At 35.6% G+C, this 21,556-nt stretch overlaps 1 pseudogene; it reads left to right on the top strand.

Annotated features, from left to right (window-relative positions):
• The window catches only part of LOC132187912 (kinesin-like protein KIN-7O), a 30,042-nt pseudogene extending 23,151 nt beyond the window's left edge, over positions 1-6,891 (top strand).
• The last annotated feature ends 14,665 nt before the right edge of the window (positions 6,892-21,556 follow it).

Raw genomic sequence — 21,556 nt, 5'->3', positions numbered from 1 at the left:
CATCCCTCTCACGTGTGGGCTCAAATTTCCTTGTAATAGGTGATGCTCAACACGTGAAATATTTAATTGAATAGGGTGAATTGTGGAGTTCGGGGTTCAAGCTCATGACTTCTGGCTCTGATACCATGTTAAATCACCAATTGTCCCAAATTCCACTTCATTTATGGGATGATGCTTTCCTCATAGGCTGCTATTTGATTAATTGCATGCCCGCACCCATACTTCTTAATAAATCTCCATTTGAAACTCTCTTCAACACTCCGCCTGATTACTCTTTTACGTGTCTTTGGTTGTGCATGTTGACCTAATCTCTGCCTATACTCGTCAAATAAACTTTAATTCGTTGTGTATTTATGGGCTATAGTCAACTACACAATGGCTATAAGTGCTTACACGTTCAATCAGGATAAATTTATTCTTCTCGTGAGATTTATCCTTTTCATACTTTTAAGTGTATATTTAGCAATCTCTCCCCCATGTCTAAGTCCAATACTACACTTGTACACCGTTGCACTCCCTCTCGAATGAAAGCTTTATCAATCTTAGGGGTATCTATTGGATCACTTGTGTGGGTTATGTAGGTTTTATTCTTGTCATGCACCTTTGTAACGATAAAGACTAGTAAGTCCATCGGTCCATATAGTTGTCCACCATCTCTGCTCTGCAAAGGCACCACTATCATCCACTATTTCATAACTACGTACTTTGATGTAATTTGTTAGGGAGATTGACATCTTAGGGAGTCTTCTAATGATTATTATTATGTGAAATTAATCACTCACACTTGTAACATCTATCTAATGTGAAACTTAACATTTTCTATACTCACACGTGTAACCTAATATTATATTATGAAAGATTTGTCTTCGTCATACGTGTGTATAAGTGGGTGTTCATAAAAACTGAGAACTCAACCCATCCATCTGTGCCTGACCAAAATCGACCAAATTTGGTCGGTCTTCAACCAAGTCGATTCTGAGTCATTTTTTAAATTCCAACTAGGCTTGGGTCTAATGTTGGTTTTAGGAGGTCGGAAAACTAACCTAACCTTAGTTTTAATATAATAATAAATAAAATATAAACGAATCTTGAAAATATGAGTAATGCTACATACTATACAAACATCCCATAAATATCCCACGAAGCTAATGTGGCAAGGTTTAGTAGCCATTGGATCAACCCTAGTTATATATAACTATAACTAGGGTTGATCCAATGGCTAATCGACCTTGCCACATCAGCTTTGTGGGACATTTGTGGGATGTACTTAAAATATATATACCTTCTTAAACTTTAACCTAACCCTAAGGTCCCGAAGCCCATTTTTGCCGCTTGAAATGTTCTCGAAACCTTCTCATACACTATGCTCTCTTGCCACTATTTCTCTCACTGGCTCCACTGTTCTCACGATCTTTTTTGTCCACCTTGCTCCATTGTTTTCATCATCGTTTCTCTCCACCATTGCTAGTTGCAACCGTAAGTTTCTCTTAGTTTCTTTCACTTTTTCATCGTCATTTGTCACACTTTCTCTCTATACTTTGTTCACATTTTCTCTCCAATTGACCTCGCAACAAACTACTAATTGAAGCAATCGGTATTGGGTTCGGCTTAGTTTGAACCGAGCATTTAGCTTAGTTTGGACTGTAGTGTCAACTTCCAACCCAGCTATGGTTTGAAGGTCAACAATGCCTTCTTTTGTACCAAAGGGGTCGTGTTACACCCATGTATAAGTTCCAACTAGTTCCATCTATTCTTATGATGCTTCTAGGGTAAAGTTCACATACTCTCCTCAAATTACCACCCAATTGACAATGTCTCCTCCCCCCCCCCCCTAAAAAAAAAAAAAAAACTTTCAATTGAGACAATGTCTCATCCAAAGTACAAAAAATTGTCAATGTCCCCACAATGACAAAACACCCTTAATAAAATAAAATTAAAAAAGTAAGACTAAATTAAAAAAAAAAATAGGGTCTTTTTTTCTTGAAGGTTTTTTTTTTTTCCCCAAATTTATTTAAGTATTTTTGTTTAATTGAAAAACATCTAGGGTCATTTTTTGTCTTTTTGTTGGCTTTAGGGGGACATTGTCTAAATTAAAAGTTTGGGGGGACATTGTCAATTGAGTGGTAGTTTGAGGAGAATATATGGACTTTTTCCATGCTTTTGCAACAAAATGTGGCTTAGAATGTTTAAAATGCAAAATTGTGTTGTGTTGAATGTTCAATTTATACAAGACAGTTAGTAAGGGGTAATGTCATAACTCAAGAAAGTGAGTTACATCTGCACTATATCTCAAAATGATTGGTCAAAGTTACAATTCCAGTTCCATGGAATCACTAATAAAGCTAGTTTGTCCTATATTACATCTTCACAATTTGGGTATCACAAGCTCCTCTCAAATGCGTAACACCCTCGTTAAGGCGTATTCTAGTATCACATAGCATTGTTACGGTTGACAATGATACTATTTATCATGACTCATACAAACGACAAAAGGACAAAGTCCTCTTACACAAAGAGAATACAAGAGAGCTGAACACCCTAGAGACTTCTACAATCTGAAAAATTAATGAAATCTACCAGATTCATTGAGTCAAAATTAAGAACATGTACAACAACCCAATCCAAAAGAGATCTCAAAAAAGAGGATTTTTGAGAAAGCATTTTTTGGACTCGCATTTCTCAAGGAGGAGTCGATTTCTTTCTTCCCAAATGCTCCACGTTAAGAATTTGGAAAGTTAGGGCAATTTGGAAAGAATTTTGAACTCGCATTTCTCAAGGAGGCGTCACCACTGCTAGAGGAGAGAGAGAGAGCGACAGAGCACACATACCTATATTAAGACTCACAATTATCCCTAACCATTTTTAATATTCTTCCAAATAGTCATCCTGTACGGCCCCCGTTCTTCCTCTGAATGCTAACCCCGTATCTGGATCAATCACCTATCTCCATAAAGAATTTTCCTCTTGCCTGTATCCATAGCCATTTTCCAAGGAGAGCTTTGTTGATCAACGTGAGATTTTTTATACCCAACTCTAAGGACTGGGGAGCAAACAATCTTCCAATTCACCAGGTGCATTTCAGGCTCTCCACCTGGACCATCCCAAAGAAAATGTCTCTGAAGGCACTCCAATCTCCTAGCTATGCACCCTGGAAAAGGGTAGAGGGATAAGAACTATGTAGGAAGACTGTAAAGCGTACTCTTAATGAGATTAAGATGCCCTCCCTTAGATAAGTAGATATTCCAATTGGCCAAACTTTTTTTCCATTTTCTTGACTACCCCGTCCCAAATGACTTTTGATTTAAAAGGATCACTTAGAGGGAGACCCAAGTATTTCAGATGAAGAAAAGAGATGCTACAATTGAGAGTACTAGCCAACTCTTCTTTATGTGGAACTTCCCCTAAGGCGACTAACTCAGACTTTTGGAAATTGACCTTCAATCCCGAAATGACCTCAAAACATAGGGAATGTGACCCAAATTATGAATTTGATCACTGACTGCATTACACATATTAAGTGTATCATCTACAAATAGAAGATGAGATATTTCCAAAGGCGTAGTGTTGAGGTTGTCTACTTGGAATCCTAATTAAAAGAAAAAACCCCAACCATCACTCTAGAAAATATCCTACTAAGAGCGTCCATGACTATCACAAAGAAAAGGGGCAAGAGAAGGTCCCCTTGGCAAATTATAATTGGAGTTTTTTTGGAATTACTTATAAGACTAGTTCCACCTAGTGAACAATCAATGTGGAACTTAGCACTTGTTCATACAATGCGCATGCCCATACAATGCCTTGATAAACCACCCATGACTAGTGTGTTCCATATCTCTGCACCCAATTATGTCAACTTGTCTAGAAAATGAGCAATGGTCAATGGTTAAAGGGTGGCATTTTGTAAATATTGGTTTGTGGTGATAGTCTACATGATCATTTGCCCTTACTTTCAGTTTTGGCCTAAAGGCCTTTCCACATCTTGGTCAGGTATAGATCATAGTCCAGATGCCTTTGCCTGGATGTGATACGAATGATTAAGAAACTTCTAACTGAGTTGGTTTGTCACCTCTTGTTACAATGCTAACTAGAGGGCCAGAGAATTGGATGGAAAATGATAAATAAAGAGTATTGTCGTTTGTCTCATTCTGTAATTTCAAATTGCTCAGGTTGCTTTTCCCTAAGACTTGTTTGGAGGCTATTATACCTTTTGAGTTCATCTTTAGGCTGCAGCATCCATGTTTGACAGACTCAACCATCAAGGTTTGGTAATTTGGATTATTTTTAATCTGTTTGGAACATGAATCTGAATTCGTGATCAATCATTTTTTGATGCATCCTGAGAAAGGTTAATTGTTAATATAAGTTTATCAATTTTCTTTTGGTTGTATCCTGCAAATCTCCTTGAACTTTTTGTTGAGGAGTTTAGTCAACTCTTCTATTATATGATAAGTACATAATACACTGTTAATAATCTTCATTTATTTCAAGGGTGTCCCTCAACTTTTTTCTGTAATTGATTCTTGTGCTGCTCCATTTCTGGTTGCTTGGGCTTTGACATCATTTTTGTATTTGACTCAATAAACCAAAACATTATGTTTCCATTTGGTATTGATGCAGCATGGAGAAGTCTTTGGAGATTGATCAGCTGGAAAATGACATAAAAGTAGCTAATGTCAAGAGCAAACAATCTCAAGAAGTCAGTTCTTTTGCTTTATCCTCTGGTTCATATTTATGGTTGAAAGACGAACTAGCTAGCTTAACTTTGTTTTTTCTCCTTAAGATGTTGAAGTCGAATTTGGAGATGCCCTCTGAAGAACATAATCATGCTTGCGACGATGTGCAAATGCTTAAGGAGCTTAATTTTCTCAAAAAAGAACGAGAAGAATTATTGATTCGCATTAGAGAGTTGGATACAAGATCAGAACTTTCAAATGACTTCCAGGTTTCATCCAAATGCATTTTTTGCAGAAGAAAATTATATCTAAAATGAGTAGATAACAATTATCCCTTGCAACTAAGAAACGATTATCAGTTTGTGAGAATTTGTGGATATTTAATGGATTGATACCTATACTTCTTTGGCAGAATCTTAAAGACCAACTTCTCTCTATGACAAAGGAAAGGGATAAATTGATGATTCAGATAGAAGAGCAGCAGAACCATGTTGTTGAAGTGAAATTCGTCAAAAAGCATTGCAATGACATGGTAGGTTGTTCAAAAAATTTCTTCTTATTTGTAGTCTGTCTGGGAATAATCTTATATTATGATGGGTATAGCACCAGTTATCTGAGGCAAAAATCCAAATGGAGGAACTGACTAGGAAAATTTCCAGCATGGAAGTCAAGATGCACAATGTAAGTGTCTCCATACTTAACATTTTTAGCCTGCTAGCATATCATTACGAAGGTAAACAATGAACACCGTAACCCAGTGGATTTTTACCAACAAAGTTGGGTTCTGCAAGGGTTAATCTGATAAGATGATCTTTAGCAATTTTTCTTGAATCGGACGCACTAGAAAGTTTAACTCGTGTACCTGCACTTGACACACTAAGACATGCTATTGCACCGAACATTGGCTTGTAGCTTTTCATTAGAAATGAAAATGTTCTTCAAATATAAAAATTACATTCTACCCCTTGTAGTTAGATTGTAACGCAAAACTTCGTTGAAATTTGGTCTGACACTTTCCCTGCCTTTGGTTAAGATTAAGCTAAAAAACAACCAACATACGAGGTGCACATGACCTTATAGCAAATAATATAATGCCACGTCACTGATTGTGTTATACCATCCCTCGTAAATATTAATTCTAGTTTTTATTTTTCATTTTTATAGAGGAGAAAAGGAAGAAAGATTGTATGGAAGATGGTGTTAAAATAATTAGTGATATGGCATTCTCTGATTGGTTATTAGGTCATCTACACCTCACATGTTGGATTTTTAAGTTTAGTTTAGTCCGCACCATAGGGAGGTTGAGTGTCACAAACCAAACCCTCAGGAGGTTTTATGTTGTACGGTGCAACCACGAGAGGGTAAAACATATTTTCCTCTAAAATATATTAGGAACCAAACATTAAGGTTAAAATGTTTTTCTTTCTTTCTTTTTATGAGATTTGTCAAAAGTCTCTGATAGATCTGTTATTTGTTGTATTTATGTGCTTGCACTAAAGGATTGACTATAATGGCATCATTTTCATGTAAAAGTTAAAGCTTCTTCATTATCGTTTGAATCTTATTGAACGTTGTGACTTCTGTTGAGTCTTTTTATTTTTATTTTCTGACGGCAGGTCCGACATGAAACCAATTTTAATTATAAAAAAATAAAAATTAAAAAAAAAATAAAAACTTTTTAATGCTTATTGTCAAATAGGAATTCCCAAAATTTTCTCCATATTTTCCATTTCTTTATGCCCTATTAGAAGAAATATCCCGGTGTGTATTCTTTTACAATTTATACTTAAACAGGATGAAGTTGACAACAAGAGGGAAATGGCCAAGCAGAGGATGAGACTCCGTGGGACGCAAGCAAAGTTAGATGCCTTCCGTAGTAGATACAGGGAATCAGTGGAGGAGTCGGATCTCATGAACAAGAGATATGAGGAGGCAGCAGGAAAGCTCAAGGACCGGTTGGCTTCCAAAGGAATTGAGGTCCTCAACCTCAAGAAGCAGCTCGCTGCTGCTATGGGGCAATAAATGGAATTTCTCCATGCAATTAAATTATCCAACTAGTTTTCTTTTCCAGCAAATTCTTCAATTAGCAAGCATTGTAAATATTTGGTGGGTGATACTATCGGAACCTCAATGTAAATGTCAATGCCAACCTGTACAAAACTCAAACAAACACCAATACCATGCTGCTGCCCTCACTAAACGTGCAAATTTTTTTTTTTAGCAATTTTGCCTGTCACATAATAGAGACCAGCTACTCTCTAGTTGATTTGTCATTTTACATTTTTTTGAACAGGTTTGCCCTTCACTTAAAAGAGACTAGCTCCTCTCCAATTAAAATCAACTAGGGATCTCGGGATCTCAGTTTACGACTCTCGAGATCATGAGACCTCATAAATGAGGAAACCAACTTATAAGAGTCCATATATTTAGGGAACAAAATCCTTATTTGATGCCCTGATCCCGAGATTCTCGAGATTTGATCATCATAGCTTTAACGGCACTGTGTGCCTATAAAAGGAACATTCTATCCCAATAACATGGACTTTTCACTCTCTGGCAAAAACTCTTGTTCATTTATTCTAAAGAGCAAATAATTGATTTAGGCATTCGACTTATTCTCCGCGAAGGCGCCAGCACATTTTTGGCAAGCTCTAGTACTTATTTGGTTTCCTTGTTTTGCAAGTGTTCATCCCATCGAAAAACTATTCCAACAGTTTGGCGTTTGAAAACAACAATTTGTTTCCAAACAAAATCCATAATGATCAATGCCCAATCAAGGAGTACTAGGAACGAGAGTGTGCAACGAGGAAGAGGAGGAGCTACAGCAAGAGGTCCGATTGTTAGAGCACCCCCTAGAGGTCGAGTTGTGAGAGATGGAATGCCCAAGACTTCCAAAGATCCATACGGACGAATCGGTTCTTTAGAAAAAGAGCTGCCGCAAATGTCCAAGAATATGGACTCCTATCTTATGTAAACAGAAAAAGAAACAACTTTGGTACTTTAAGAAGAGCTGTTGCATATGTCCAACTCGGAGGCTACTAATCAAGAAGAAGAAATAACTTTGGTAGTTTAACAAAAAGTTATAACATAAATGGGAGGTTTTTGCTCATTCTAGTTACATGTTTCTTTTTGTATTATTTCTTGCGTACGTTTTTTAATAAAATTTTGCAATTAGTTAAAAAAATTCCAACTAATTACTCATAAATTGATTCTCTCTCTCTCTCTCTCAATTTCCTCCGCTCTCAATGAATTAGTCTTGCAAGGCATCATAAAAAGGTGAAGGAAGGATTGCTTCCATGCCGGATGTTGTCAGAATTTTCCATAATTTTTTGGCTGCAACTTCTGTCTTTATATGCCAATCTATATCAGTTCTTTCACTAAAGCTTTAACCAAAAGCATTAATAGAATCATTTAACATTAAAGTTGTAAATATAATTCGTAACAAAATTGTAAAATTTGAACAAAAAGAGAGAGCATCAGCTCCATATACTTTCTTTCAAAACATATGAACATCGAACTCAACGAGTCAAAGCATAACTGATGTAGATCAGAAAGCTAAGGATTCCATAAAGAAGAGCGATAATTAGGGAGAAACTCACACTTGACGAATTTTACTAAAAATGCTATATCTAGAGTTTCAGACCTCGGATTGGAGCAATTTTTGCGGCGTTGGAAAGCTAACTCAAAGATCTACAAAGTCATGTTTCACGAGAGTTTGCTAATTTTGACCGTTCTAACGCGTAGCTTTATTCTGAGTAATCCAGAGAGGTGAGAAGGCTTTGGTTGAAGTCCCGTTCGAAGCCTGTTTGAACGCTTATGTTAATTTTCGTATTTTTATGTTCTAGTTTAGTCCCCGTTCGAACGGTGGTTTGTCCCATTCGAACGCGTAGCTTTATTTGCTTAAACCGATTTTATTTCGTGTTTTATTAGGTTTAGAGTTTTGGGGGTCTATAAATACATGCTTATAGCCTCTAGAAACGCAACTTTTGATATTATTTAAGTTTTATGCAATAAGAATACTTAGAGTTGAGTTTCTTTGTATTTTTTCCTTAAATACTAGATAGACTCTAGTGTTTTGAAAAGAATTCTTAGATTTTTGATAGACTTAAGGTCTAGACATATTTATCTGTTCTTTCTGTTACTGTTTTCTTTGCATCCCACCAAGTCAGCCTGCATCAATAACCCTTTCTTTTTAATTGAATATGACCTTCAGTGGAATAATTAGGTCCTTTCAAAATAATAATAATAATAATAATGAGCAGATTTCACCCAAAAAAAAAAAAAAAAAAGTCCACATACCCCTCAAACTACCACCCAATTGACAATGTCCCCCAAATTTTCAATTGTGACAATGTCCCCCCTAAACTACCAAAAATTGTCAATGTTCATCCCAATGGGCAATGACGAAACTACCCTTAGTAAAATAAAAACAAAAAATACTAAAACTTATAGGACAAAAACCTAAAACCAAAAAAAAAAAACTAAAATCCAAAGGGTAGCAAATTTAAAATTAAAAAAAAAAAAAAATCCTGTCTATAAGAAAAAAATTAAAAAATTTTGAATTTTTTTTTTGTTTTGTTATAAAAACTGAAAATTTTTTGTTTGTTTGTTTTTGTTTTGTTTTGCTTGTTTTTTTTTTTGTTTTGTTTTGTTTTGTGACGATTTTTTTTTTTTTTTTTTTATAACTTTTTTAAATAAAAATTTCCGTTTTAAAAAAATTAACAATTTTCGCTTAAGAAAATAAAAATTTTCGTTTTCTAAAACAAAATTAAAAAAAAAATGTTTTTTTTTTTTTTTAAAAAAATTAATATTAAAAATTCAAGGTTAAATACCTATTTGCCCTAAGTGGTTTAACAACTTTATTTTTTGACCCATAGGGTTTAGTTTTTATCACAGGAGGTATCTCGGCTTTATATTAAAATGGAGATAGTACCTCTGTCTAAATTCCGTCCAAAATTTGACAGAAAGCCACGCCAACACTATTAAAAAATCGACACATGTCCATATATTAATTAAAAATACAAAATAAAAATTTTAAAATTAAAAATATTCGAAAATTAGGAAAGAAAAAAGGCGCAAATTCCTCAAACCCACAAATTGATGAGGCACCAGGCAAATTCGTTTGGCCTTGGCCTTGGGGTGGAGTCATTTTTGCCGATTTGGACAAATCGGTGCTACTCCAGTGGAAGACATCGGTCTCAGACCCCTTAGGCTTGCTCTCGAGCTGGGACACTGGAAGTTCCGATCATTGCTTGTGATTTGGCGTCTCCTGCGACTCGAATTCCCGTGTCGTTGCTTGTGATTATGCGAGTCGCCTCTTGGTATCAGATATGTATGTATATATATATATATATATGTGTGTGTGTGTGTGTGTGTGTGTGTGTGTGTACATATATACATATATATGTACATACACATGTTTTTTTTTTTTTTTTGATAAGTAATGTTTTATATCAAAAGCGCAGAGGGACGCAACCCTAGTACACAGGAAATATACAAGGGAAACGTCTAACTAGAAGAAAAGAAAAGAACAAGGAAATCAAGATAGTTAACAACTAAAGGAGCGAGCCAAGCCGCTGTCCAAGTGTAGAGGGTATGGAAAAAGAAGGCCGTGTGTTCCTCCAAGGATCGCTCAGAATCCTGAAAGCATCTCTCGTTCCTTTCTGACCTTAGGCACCACACAATGCATTGAGGAACCATTTTCCAAACAACGCCACTCCTAGAACGACCTCCCGACCACCAACAAGCAAACAAGCCCTCCACCTTGCTAGGCATGACCCAAGACAATCCAAAACGATTAAAAATAGCATACCATAAGGATCAAGCGATCTCACAGTGAAGGAACAAATGATCAATAGACGCCCCATCAATTTTGCACAAACAACATCTATTGATCACGATAAGATTCCTTTTTCTGAGATTATCAATAGTAAGGATCCTCCCTAACACCGCTGTCCAAGTAAGGAAAGCCACTCTCGAAGGTGCCTTGGTGCACCAAATACTCTTCCAAGGAAAAGAACCCGCCTCTTTGCTTACCAGGACATTATAGAATGATCTAACATCGAACTTCGCTTTTCTAGACGGGATCCACCAAATTTTGTCCTCCCCTCCCCTCCTTATTCTGTGGGAATATAACAGAGTATAGAATGAGGCTAACACTTCCAATTCCCAATCATGGACCGACCGAAAGAAACTAACATTCCATTGAAGAGTTCCACCCGATGGACACATATTTTGCATTAGCTATATTGTAAAGGCCTGGGAAAGTTTCCTTTAGAATCGTATCTCCACACCAAATATCATCCCAAAATCTTATATGAGACCCGTCTCCTTGATCAAATTTAATGTGTTTAGAAAACACACGCCACCCTCTCCTAATATTCCACCAAAGACCCATATATATTGTTGGAAGTCCCACATTGCTTGGGTATTAAGGAGATGAGCCATTTATAAGTGAGAGGGGAAACCTCAACTCTTGAGTTAGCTTTTGGGTTGAGTTAGGCCCAAGACCCATTTCTATCATGGTATCAGAGCATTTTGGCTAACGCCAGTGTCCAATCCAATGGTCCTGTGAATTTATTTTTTTATTTTTATTTTTATTTTTTATTTTTTTATTTTTTTCGATTTCTTGTTATTGATGGTCAATACCTTTGCAGATCTTTCACCATAGAACTTGCACAGGTATATGACCAGATTAAAAAAAAAAAAAAAAAATCAACAATGCTTCCTGTAACCTTTGCCGCCTCCGGTGACCAATTTCACCTGGTCTTCATCGGCAATCCAACAGCAGGTCACTGCCTCCTGTCACGAACAGCGTTGGGTTCTGCCACTGACAGCCCGGTTTGATCTCTCTTTCACTGTGCCCGCCTCAGATCGACTGCCAGCGTCGACTTCCATCGCTAGCAGCAGCCCACCGTCCATAAAGCGCTGTGCCGTTCGCCGTCGATATTTACCGCACCCAGCCATAGATCTACTAACTCTGGTCGCCAATCCAACCTTCCAAGCCCAACGGCCAGCACCGACTTCCGTCATTCTTAGAGGGCTCGGTTTTGCTGGCCTCCAGCCGTTCATGTCTCACCATCACGCCGTCAACCGCTGATCTACCACCATGACGACCACAAAGCCACCGCGTCATCCCTGTTGTTCGTCGCTGTCATCAGTCCACCGCATCCAGTAGTCCCACGCCATCACCAGCACCTGCAACACTTGATGTCAATCTGGAGAGGAAATTGAAGAAGATGAATGGTGTTTGGTAACGGGTTTAATTTACCTTATTTGAGTTTGCGGATTTTCTTATTCTAGTTTAGGGATATGTTATCCTGATTTAGGTTTTTACACCTGTATTTGGTTATGAGATTAAGGTAATTCTTATCCCAGTTTAGTGGAAACGGGATATTCTTATAAAAAAAAAACAAAAAAAAAAAATCAAAAGAGGCCAAAAATGCCCACAAAAGAGGCCAAAGATGCCCACTTCTTTTATCATCCATCAGACGTTCCCGGAGTACCTTGTGTCGGCGTCCTTTCCTCCATCGGACGTTCCCGAAGTACCTTGTACCGGCGTCCTTTCCTCCATCGAGAGAGTTTATTGCAAAAAAAAAAAAATCTTTTTGACCTTGAGGTAATATCTAAAACCCAAGGTTCACTTCAACCCATAGTTTGTCAGTTTCAATATGGCCCATTGTTGGCCCAATGTCTTGGCCTTGTGGTAATACCTAAAACCAAGCCTTTTTCATGTCTCTAGCCTAGGTAACAACCAGAACCCGGGCTCATTCAAGCCATGTTGGCTCTTCTCTTCTTGGTCATTACTCATCCTAGTTTCAGGTTTTTGGTAGTTTGTGGTGAAAGTTTGACATCCATTAGTGGTTTTGCGGCGTGATTTGACCGGCTCTTGGTATTTGCGGCATGATTCGACCGACCCTTGGTAATTTGCAGTGAGATCCGTCTGCCCAATGGTGTTTTACGGCGAGACCCGACCGCCCCTTGGTGTTTTTACTGCGAGATCCGTCCGCCCCCGGTGGTTTATGGCAAGATTCAATCGACAAACTACCAATTGCTTTTTGGTTATCAAACTGAAGGAAGTTCCTACCATCAGTTTGCAGGGAAGTGTTAGAAGACAAAATCTAATCATATCAAGCATATCCAGACAAGGCAACAATCCCATGATTTCCTCCTCCATGTTTTATGGGATTGTGTATTAATGTTAAGAATATTATGTTAGGGTTATTTATTATTATAGGGTTATTTACTTCCTTATTGATTCTAGGGTTTCCTTAGCATACTAGGTTTACTTTTTCTTAGTCTACTAGGTTACTTTCCTATCACTCATAGCCTCTCTATAAATAGAGGCCTCTGTAATACTCTTTAATTAATTAGTCTCAATACAATGTAGTCTATTACATACTTCCGCTCTCTCTCTTCTCTCTCTCTCTCTCTCTCTCTCTCTTTCTTTATATTATATTTAATATAGTTATAGATTTTATCATGGTATCAGAGCCTAGCCCAATTAATTAGCTGTGGCCCACCGTCACCCATTGTCGCACGTGTTGGCTTGGATGTCCTCCCGCCACACGTGAGGGGGCGTGTTGGAAGTCTCACATTGCCTGGGTATTAAGGAGATGTGCCATTTAAAAGTGAGAGGGAAAATCTCAACTCTTGAGCTAGCTTTTGAGTTGAGTTAGGCCCAAGACCCATTTCTATCATATATATATATATATATATATACCAAGAGGGGACTCGCAGAACGAGTTGACATAAGTGGAAGAATTGAAGACATAATGATAAATTTAAATAGAGACTGCAGATAAGATTGTAGGCTGAATATGAACAAAATATCTAGAAGGATACACAAAGATATAAACATAAATATGAATATGAAATGTTGAATCTACTTCAATTGGAAACATATATTCAAGAATATACATAATGAAAATAAGATATATGAAAATAAAAACTTACGAAAATATGATGCTGTAAAATTAGCTTGAAGAAGCTTTCATTGAATGAAACAGTCTGTAATACATAGATGAAACTCTGACATACATATTGTGAGATTTCACTAATGATCAGAGAAGGAGAAGAGAAAGAGTAGTTCAAAGTTTGGAAGAATCCGATCTGAGTTTACAAGAGCTGAAGGGGCTTTAAATAAAAATTTAAAAGCTGAACACTGTAGATGAACAGTGATTTGTCAGGTGAATAGTGCTATGAACAGTAGTTGCCGACATGAACAGTAATGGCCGCCAAACAGTAATGACCGCCAAAATAGTGACATGAACAGTGCTGTATTTGGGAACAATGTTTGCTGTATTTTGGAACAGTGATTGATGTATTTGGGCTTCCCTAAGTCTCAATCTTCACCAAGATCATAGGGGTCTTGGGCATCCTGATAAATGGGCTGTACTTGGTTTGTCGAAGAGGAGGACGAAGCTGGGCTTTGTTCTCCTTGTTCTTCAATGCCTTCTGCTTTAAGTAGAAGGCTTCTGCAAAGGTCCTTGAGGTCTTCTTTACATTGGACCTGGGCCATGGCTGCTGCAGTTTCTGTCTATAGATGTGATTTGCTTGCCAAAAATTGGTTTTGAGTGGTGAATGAAGGAAATTCTCTTTGTATTGATGAAAGGATTTTTTGAATGTTGTATTTGTCCCACTAGCGGACATATCTGTTTCTTCTGCAAATTCCTTGATAAATGACATAATCCCATTTGAAGAGCCATGAGATTTTATATTTCTTTGCCATATGGAGCAAGGAAGGAAATTGACTTTTTGCTTAATTAACTCTGTAGGCTATAGAGAACTGCTGTAATGCATCTGCAAGTTCTGGGGGTAAAATCTCGGGAATCATCCCATAACTTTGCCACCATTTGTTGAACCAAATAGGGAGCTGACTGCTGAAATTGTTATCAAAACAAAGATACTAGGAATGACTGTTATTATTGTTTTGATAAAGAAGTACTTTTGACCATGCTTCAATGTAATCATAGTAGCTGTATTAAACTTGGTGACCCTGCAGGACTCTGAGATTAGCTGGGTGACCCCATTCTTTTGCTGAAATGATTTTTGTGATATACATTTTTATCAAAGATTATTCTCTTGTGTTCTGGATCATATTTGTCTGGGACAGAGTCTTTGGTAATTGATGCTGTTTGGAGTAAAATGTCTCTGTAGAAATTGATGGATTTAGATGGGTGAAATGGAATGAAATTCTATTTAGGAGGGAAATAATTCTTTACAAGATCCAAAGGATTCTTGAGATGACGCTGGTCATGTTCTACAAAAAACAGGTTTTCTATATAGGTTTTTTGGACAAACTGAGATCTATTGATATGGGTAATTGGCTAGTTGGTATAGAATTTTTTCTGCTGTATGAGTTTTGAAGAGTTCTGTTGGGTAGGAATAACGGTTGCTGTAGGACATTCTACTAACTGGTAAGGGTCCGGATGACTTGGGGATGCTAAAGTGGATGAAAAAGTAGGTCTTGGGGAACCAAGAACCTGAAACTTGTTTAACATGTTAATGGGTGAACATGTGTCATAGGGGTTTACATTTCCTGGGCTCAGAACTATATGGTGACTTGGTTGTGACTTGATGGAAGGTGTTTTATCTTTGTTTTTACTGGATTGTGGCTTTTCAGCCATCTTTTCCTTGCAAAAATTCACAAGTGAGAAAATCAGGTATAGAATTTTGATCTCCTTTGATGTATTTAATATCAAAATCAAAGATACTTAAAATTGATTGCCATCTGGCAAAAATCTGTTTACTTGCTATATTTTGAACATCTTTTTCTAAAACATGTTTTGCACTTTTGCAATCGACTCGAAGTAAAAAAATTTTGTTTAACAAATCACTTTGAAACTTTGAGATGCATAATACTATAGATAAAATCTCTTTTTTAATAGTACTATAATTACTTTGTACTGAATTCCAAATTCTTGAATGGAAACAAACTATTTGTTCAGAAAAATCTGGAGAGATTTTCTGTTTGAGAATACCCCCATATCCAATGTTGGAGGCGTCTGTTTCTACAATTTTGAAAGCTTTTACGTCAGGAATGCCAAGACAGGGCAAAGTCTTGACAAATTTTTTGATTTCTTGGACAATTGAAGTATGAAGATCTGTCCAAGGTGAATGGTTGCTTTTAAGATGATCATACAATGGTTTACAATGTTTTCTAAGATTTTGATAAAATTCAGCAACATAATTTAAAGATCCTAGGAACCTCTGAAGCTGATTTTTTTTATCAAGGATGGTATCAGGAAATTTGTCTGCAAATTGAATGGGTCGGTCAATGGGTTTAACCATTCCTTGACTGATGTTGAATCCTGGAAATCTGATTTTTGTTTGAAACAAATTGATTTTTATATCTGAAACAACTAAACCACTAACTTTGATGATACTGAGAAACGAATGAAGATGTTTCTAGTGTTCATCAATTGACTTTGAAAATATGAGGACATCATCTATATAAACAATTGAGAAATGTGCTATAGGGTCAAAGATTTCATTCATGATGTTCTGAAATTCACTTGGGGCATTTTTTAACCCAAAGGGCGTGACATTCCATTCATAGTGGCCAAATGGTGTAACAAATGTTGTTTTGTATCTATCTTGTTCATGGATTTGGATATGCCAGAATCCACTCTTCATATCAAATTTTGAAAAAAACATTGGCTTGACCTATTCTGTTTATCAAGTCCTTTTTGTTTGGAATTGAATATCTTATCCACCGTAAGACTTTATTTAGAGGTTTGTAGTTTATTACTAATCTCGGAGCTCCTGTTTCTAATTCTGCATTTTTCTGTACGTAAAAGGCTGAATAGGACCAGGGGGACTTGCTTTTTCTAATTATTCCCTTGTTAAGCAATTCTTTAATTTCAATTTTACAAAGTTCCATTAAATCTTGATTCATTTGGATGGGTCTAGCTTTAGTAGGGATATTTCTTTCGCTGAAATCTTTTACATAGGGGAGTTTTACAATATGCTTTTTCCTATGCCAAAAGGCCAATGGGAGATCAGAACAAACTTCATTTTGTATTTTCTCTTTGAATCTTTCAATTTTCTGTAAAAGAATGTCACTTGATAGTTGTTCTTCTATTCTTTTATGTTTAATTTCTTCTTTTAGGGAGTTCAAATGCTTGCTCTTATTCTGTAAAATGTTAAATGTTTTAGAAATTGAAATTTCTTTTAATATATTGAGATCTTTAATATGTGGCCTTTTGAAAAATTTAAATTTTACTTTCTCTCCTAGGACTTCTACAGTAATTCCTTTGTGATCTGCAGTAAAGGGATACAAAAGACATAAAAAGGGATTTCCTAATATGACTTTTGAATCAGGCATATTTTTTATTAAGACAAATGAAGTTTTGAAACAAACACCATCTTGACAGACATGTGCTTTAGGCGACTTGTAATCTATCTGCATTTCACTGCCATTAGTTGATGATAATTGTTCTGTAGTTTTTAAATAGTATTTGGTAGGTATCATTCCTTCCTGAATACAGTTTAAATCTACACCTGAATCTATCAAAGCTATAACTTCAAATTCGAATTCACCATTAATAATTATTGTTACTCTAGAGTACCATTTTTGGAAAATGATTCTATCAATTATGTTTAAGTATTTTTCATCTGTATTGTCTTTGAAGATTAAACTTTTGGTTGAAGATCTTGTAGATTTTTCGTCTTCTGATTCTTGTTCACTCTCAGATTGACTTTGTTCAGAAAATTTTTTATCAATCTTTAAAATCATTACTTCTTGTTCTAATTCTTTGTTTTTGGCTTTTAAATCTTTTATTTCTATTTTGATTTGATTGACTTCATGCTGTAAGTCTTGGAGGGTTACTTCCCTTTGTTTTGATTTAAATCTGTTGAGGATTTTATCAATACTAATTTGTGGTTCTGCAATTTTTGTTGGTCTATTTTTTGTTTCATTCTTTATTAAATTACTCTTGAATTTTTTAAGGTATTTGGCTTTAGTTTCTGGGTCTTCTATTCCTTCTATCAAATCAATTAGCATTTCTTCATGTTTAGTTAGTACATTTATCTTAAGTTTTGTTTTACAACATGAATCTTTGCAACCTAGTTCTACCTCTGAATTACTAGAATTTTGACTTGATTCATAATCTGTTGAGGTGTTAAAGATTTCATCCTCATTATCATTAGAATATGAATTTTTGAGTTCTAAGATTTTATACAAATCTTCTTTTTCTTTGTTGGAAATTTTTAATTGATTGATTTTATCTTTTACTTTGCACTCATTTTTGTAATGGCCTGTTTTTTCACATTTGAAGCATTTTACTTTCTTTTTGTCATATTTTGTGTTTTTTGGTTTTTTGTAATATTTTCTTGCTGTTTTATTTTTCTTGTAATATTGATTTGGTTCAAAGTTTTTGTTGCTTCTATAACCTTTTTTGTTGGGCTTTCTAGTTTTTGCGTATTTATCCTTATGTTTTCTTCTGGAGGGTGGTATAGGAGGTAAGCCATATTGTTCACAAAAATTTTCCATTTTATATTTTGCTTCTCTTTTTTCTTTGTTCAAGTTTTTATTTATCTTCATATCTATACACATTTTTAATCTTATTTTACTTATTGTACTTATGATGTCTCCGTAGGTAAGCTTATCATATTCTATAATTCCAATTTTATTACTTAATTCTTCACGGATTTTATGGGCAAATAGATTGGGTAAACCATTGATAAATTTCTCTTTCCAGAAGGCATTTTTACAGTCATCTCTTAACATTACTCTTGATATAAAAACATCTTTATACCATCTAAAATCACTTAAGGTTGGACACCTAAGGTTACTTAGTTGGTCATAAATTCTGGATGTAACATTACTAGGGATTCCTGTAAAATGTTTCATTATGGTGTAAATTAAAACACTAATTCCATCTGGGATTCCTCTGTTATGTGCTTCATCATAAATTGTGATTCCTTCTTCATCTTTTTGAACTTCATATTTTATTTCAGTACGATCTGCTTCAGTTAGATATTTTTCCCACCAAGCTTTTAGTGTTCCTATAAATCCTGATGTTAAAATGTCTACAATTTCTGCATTAGTTTTTTTCTGAATTTGTGAGGTAATTATTAGTAACCATTGACATATGCTGTAGTTTATTTAAAATTTCTTGTTCAGACAAACCGTCAATATTCATTCATAAATCTTGTCAGTAGAAACTGAGAATTGATTCAAAACATTTCGTTCTTCATATTGAATATCTGGTGGTGTAGGTCTAGAGTACCAAGTGAGGGCGTTAGGCATTGGTCTAATCATTCTATTAATTTGGAATTCACTGAATTGTTGTTCAATTTGTTGTAATTCTTGATCTGTAGTTTGTTCAGATTCTGAACTTTGTGTTTCACTTGTTGTTTCATATGTGATTATTTGTTTGTCTTTTCTAATGACTTGGACCGTTTTAGAGGGCGAGGTTTCATTTTTAACGTTTTCAAGTTGTTTTAGCGCGTCATTTTTGACATTTTCAAGTTGTTTTAGCATATTATTGACCTTTTCAAGACAGGTTTCGTCTTTATCCTTTAAGTATAACATTTTTTGTTGTGAAATTTTTAAGAGGGGTTGTTCATAATGGGGTTTTTTCTTTTCAGTTTGAGTTTTAGTTTGGGGTGTAATTCTGTTATATATATATAAACACATATGCAGAAATAACAAAAAACAAAGGTATATAATATATTTATTATTATTGAGTAATGTTTACTATATATTGTTATTTGTTGCTTATTAAAAAATATACAAGTCGAGCCTAATAAACAAGATGAGTCTTATACGAGCTGTTCACAAGTTTAGCCGAGTCGAGCCGAGCTTGCTTCCTTTAATATTCGAGCTAGGATTCATGTTCACGAAACACTTCATTTAATGTTTGAGTCAAGCACGAGCCGAGATTATGTGAGCCGAGCTCGAGTTCGCTCGCGAGCGACTTGCTCTCTTAACACCCCTAATCCCAGTACATTTTGCATAAAACAACTTTCATCTTTCTACGGTTCTACCTTTCCATTCTTTTATCCCCATTTTAGAATATCTTCCCTAGCAGTAGGAGAATCATCGATTAAAAACTTCTTCATAACCTCCCTCCTAATCCTTTTACTAAAGCCACAAGCAAAAAACAAGTGATTCCTCCCCTCAATGCAACTCCTACAATACAAGCATATTACTACTCCATTAAATCCCCACTGCATCAGTCTTTAACCCGTTGTTAAACCATCCCTCATAGCCAAGACCAAAAAAAACATTACAACCAGAGCCAAAAGTCGTTGATATGGGCATATATTTTCAATAGTGCAGCATGCCGACTATAAAACTACAAAATAAATTTGAGCCTGAAATCCAAAAGCACAATTAGAGCCCAATAACTATTTAGAGAGGGGAATCATAACAAAAAAAAAAAAAAAAAGCAAACAAAATATCACTGTCGCTCCATGAACCATCGGGAAGCTAATTTTTTGCAATTCATTGAAGGCTAGAGAGGAACTGAAGAACACCACTTCCATGAATATCTCCAATCAGAGGAACCCAATGCCAACAATAAGCTTCCTCACCCACGCAATAGGCCCAATCCCCATAAAAATTCAAGAAGGCAGCAAATGCAGGTATAGACGGCAACAATGCTGAGAACATCAATACCATGCATATACAATCTCAACAATAACAATTCTTATACCCAACAAAATCAGCCCCAATTCCACTAAGCAGAGGAACCACAACTCAAAATCTCCAAAAATATCAAATTTATGTATCAAGCTAGTTTTTTTTTCTTCTTTATTTATTTATTTATTTTTCATCAAAACAGAGATTCAAACCACCAAAAAACACATATCTAAAGAAAGGCGAAAGTACCTGAGATGTAGAAGCCGAAAGATGAATGATGGAGAAGTTGAAGAGAGGCGAGATCTGAGATGTAGCAGTCGAGAGAGACGAGATTCTCTCAAAGTTAGAGTGCATGTGTGAGGGAAGAGCTGCTTGAGGGAAGAAGAGCAAGAGCTGCATGAGGGAAGAGAAAGGAGATGTCGGGTTGAGTGTGAGAGTGAAGGGGAAAAATGTAAGGGATTTTTTTGGTGCGTAAACATCGTAAAATGTCGAAAATATTTTATATCTTGAAACAAATGAGCCTTAGACAGTCAATAATTTCATTTCTTGTATTGAGGTTCATAAGGAAGACCAAAGGACGTTAAAACCGATAATTTCTTTACCGGGATTGAGTGATTCCGGGGAGCAACTCCGGCGTTGTCTTGGGTGACAAATCGAAACCCTTGGTGCCTAGCTCGCTAGAGTAGGAGGGAGGGTTTATGATCGGGGATGGTTTTTTTGACGAAAATAGCCCTCGAATTCCTCATAATGTAATATGAGGAATTGTTTACGTAACAACTTGTGGGAAGTAAAAATTGTTAAGTTTTTACTTACTGCAAATTATGATTATAATATTTAAATTATAAGAAACACATTAGTTACTCAATTATTAATCATATAATTTTAATTTAATGGTAATGCTGAAACTCTAAGTCCTAAATTCCTCACAATCTAATAGTGATACATTCATACTTAAATTATATGATCATATTATCTCACAATCTATATTAATACTATCTTAGATCTAAGATCATGTGATATACGTTTTCTAAGAATAAAATATATAATTATAATGCATTGATTAAATAGTACAATAACTTATGCAGATATACCATATGATTATATAATGATTAATGATAATATCAAATATTTCTTATTATTTACTATATGTGTGTGTGTGTGTGTGTGTGTGTGTATGTACACACACACACAGATATATATACACATATATGTATATACATATACATATACATATACATATACATATGTGTATATATGTACACACACACACACACACAGAGATATATATATA

This window comes from Corylus avellana, chromosome ca7 (genome assembly GCF_901000735.1).
Source record: "Corylus avellana chromosome ca7, CavTom2PMs-1.0".
NCBI classification, from domain to species: Eukaryota; Viridiplantae; Streptophyta; class Magnoliopsida; order Fagales; family Betulaceae; genus Corylus; species Corylus avellana.
Note: the sequence above shows the minus strand (reverse complement) of the source record. Positions and strands in the feature narration are given on the sequence as shown.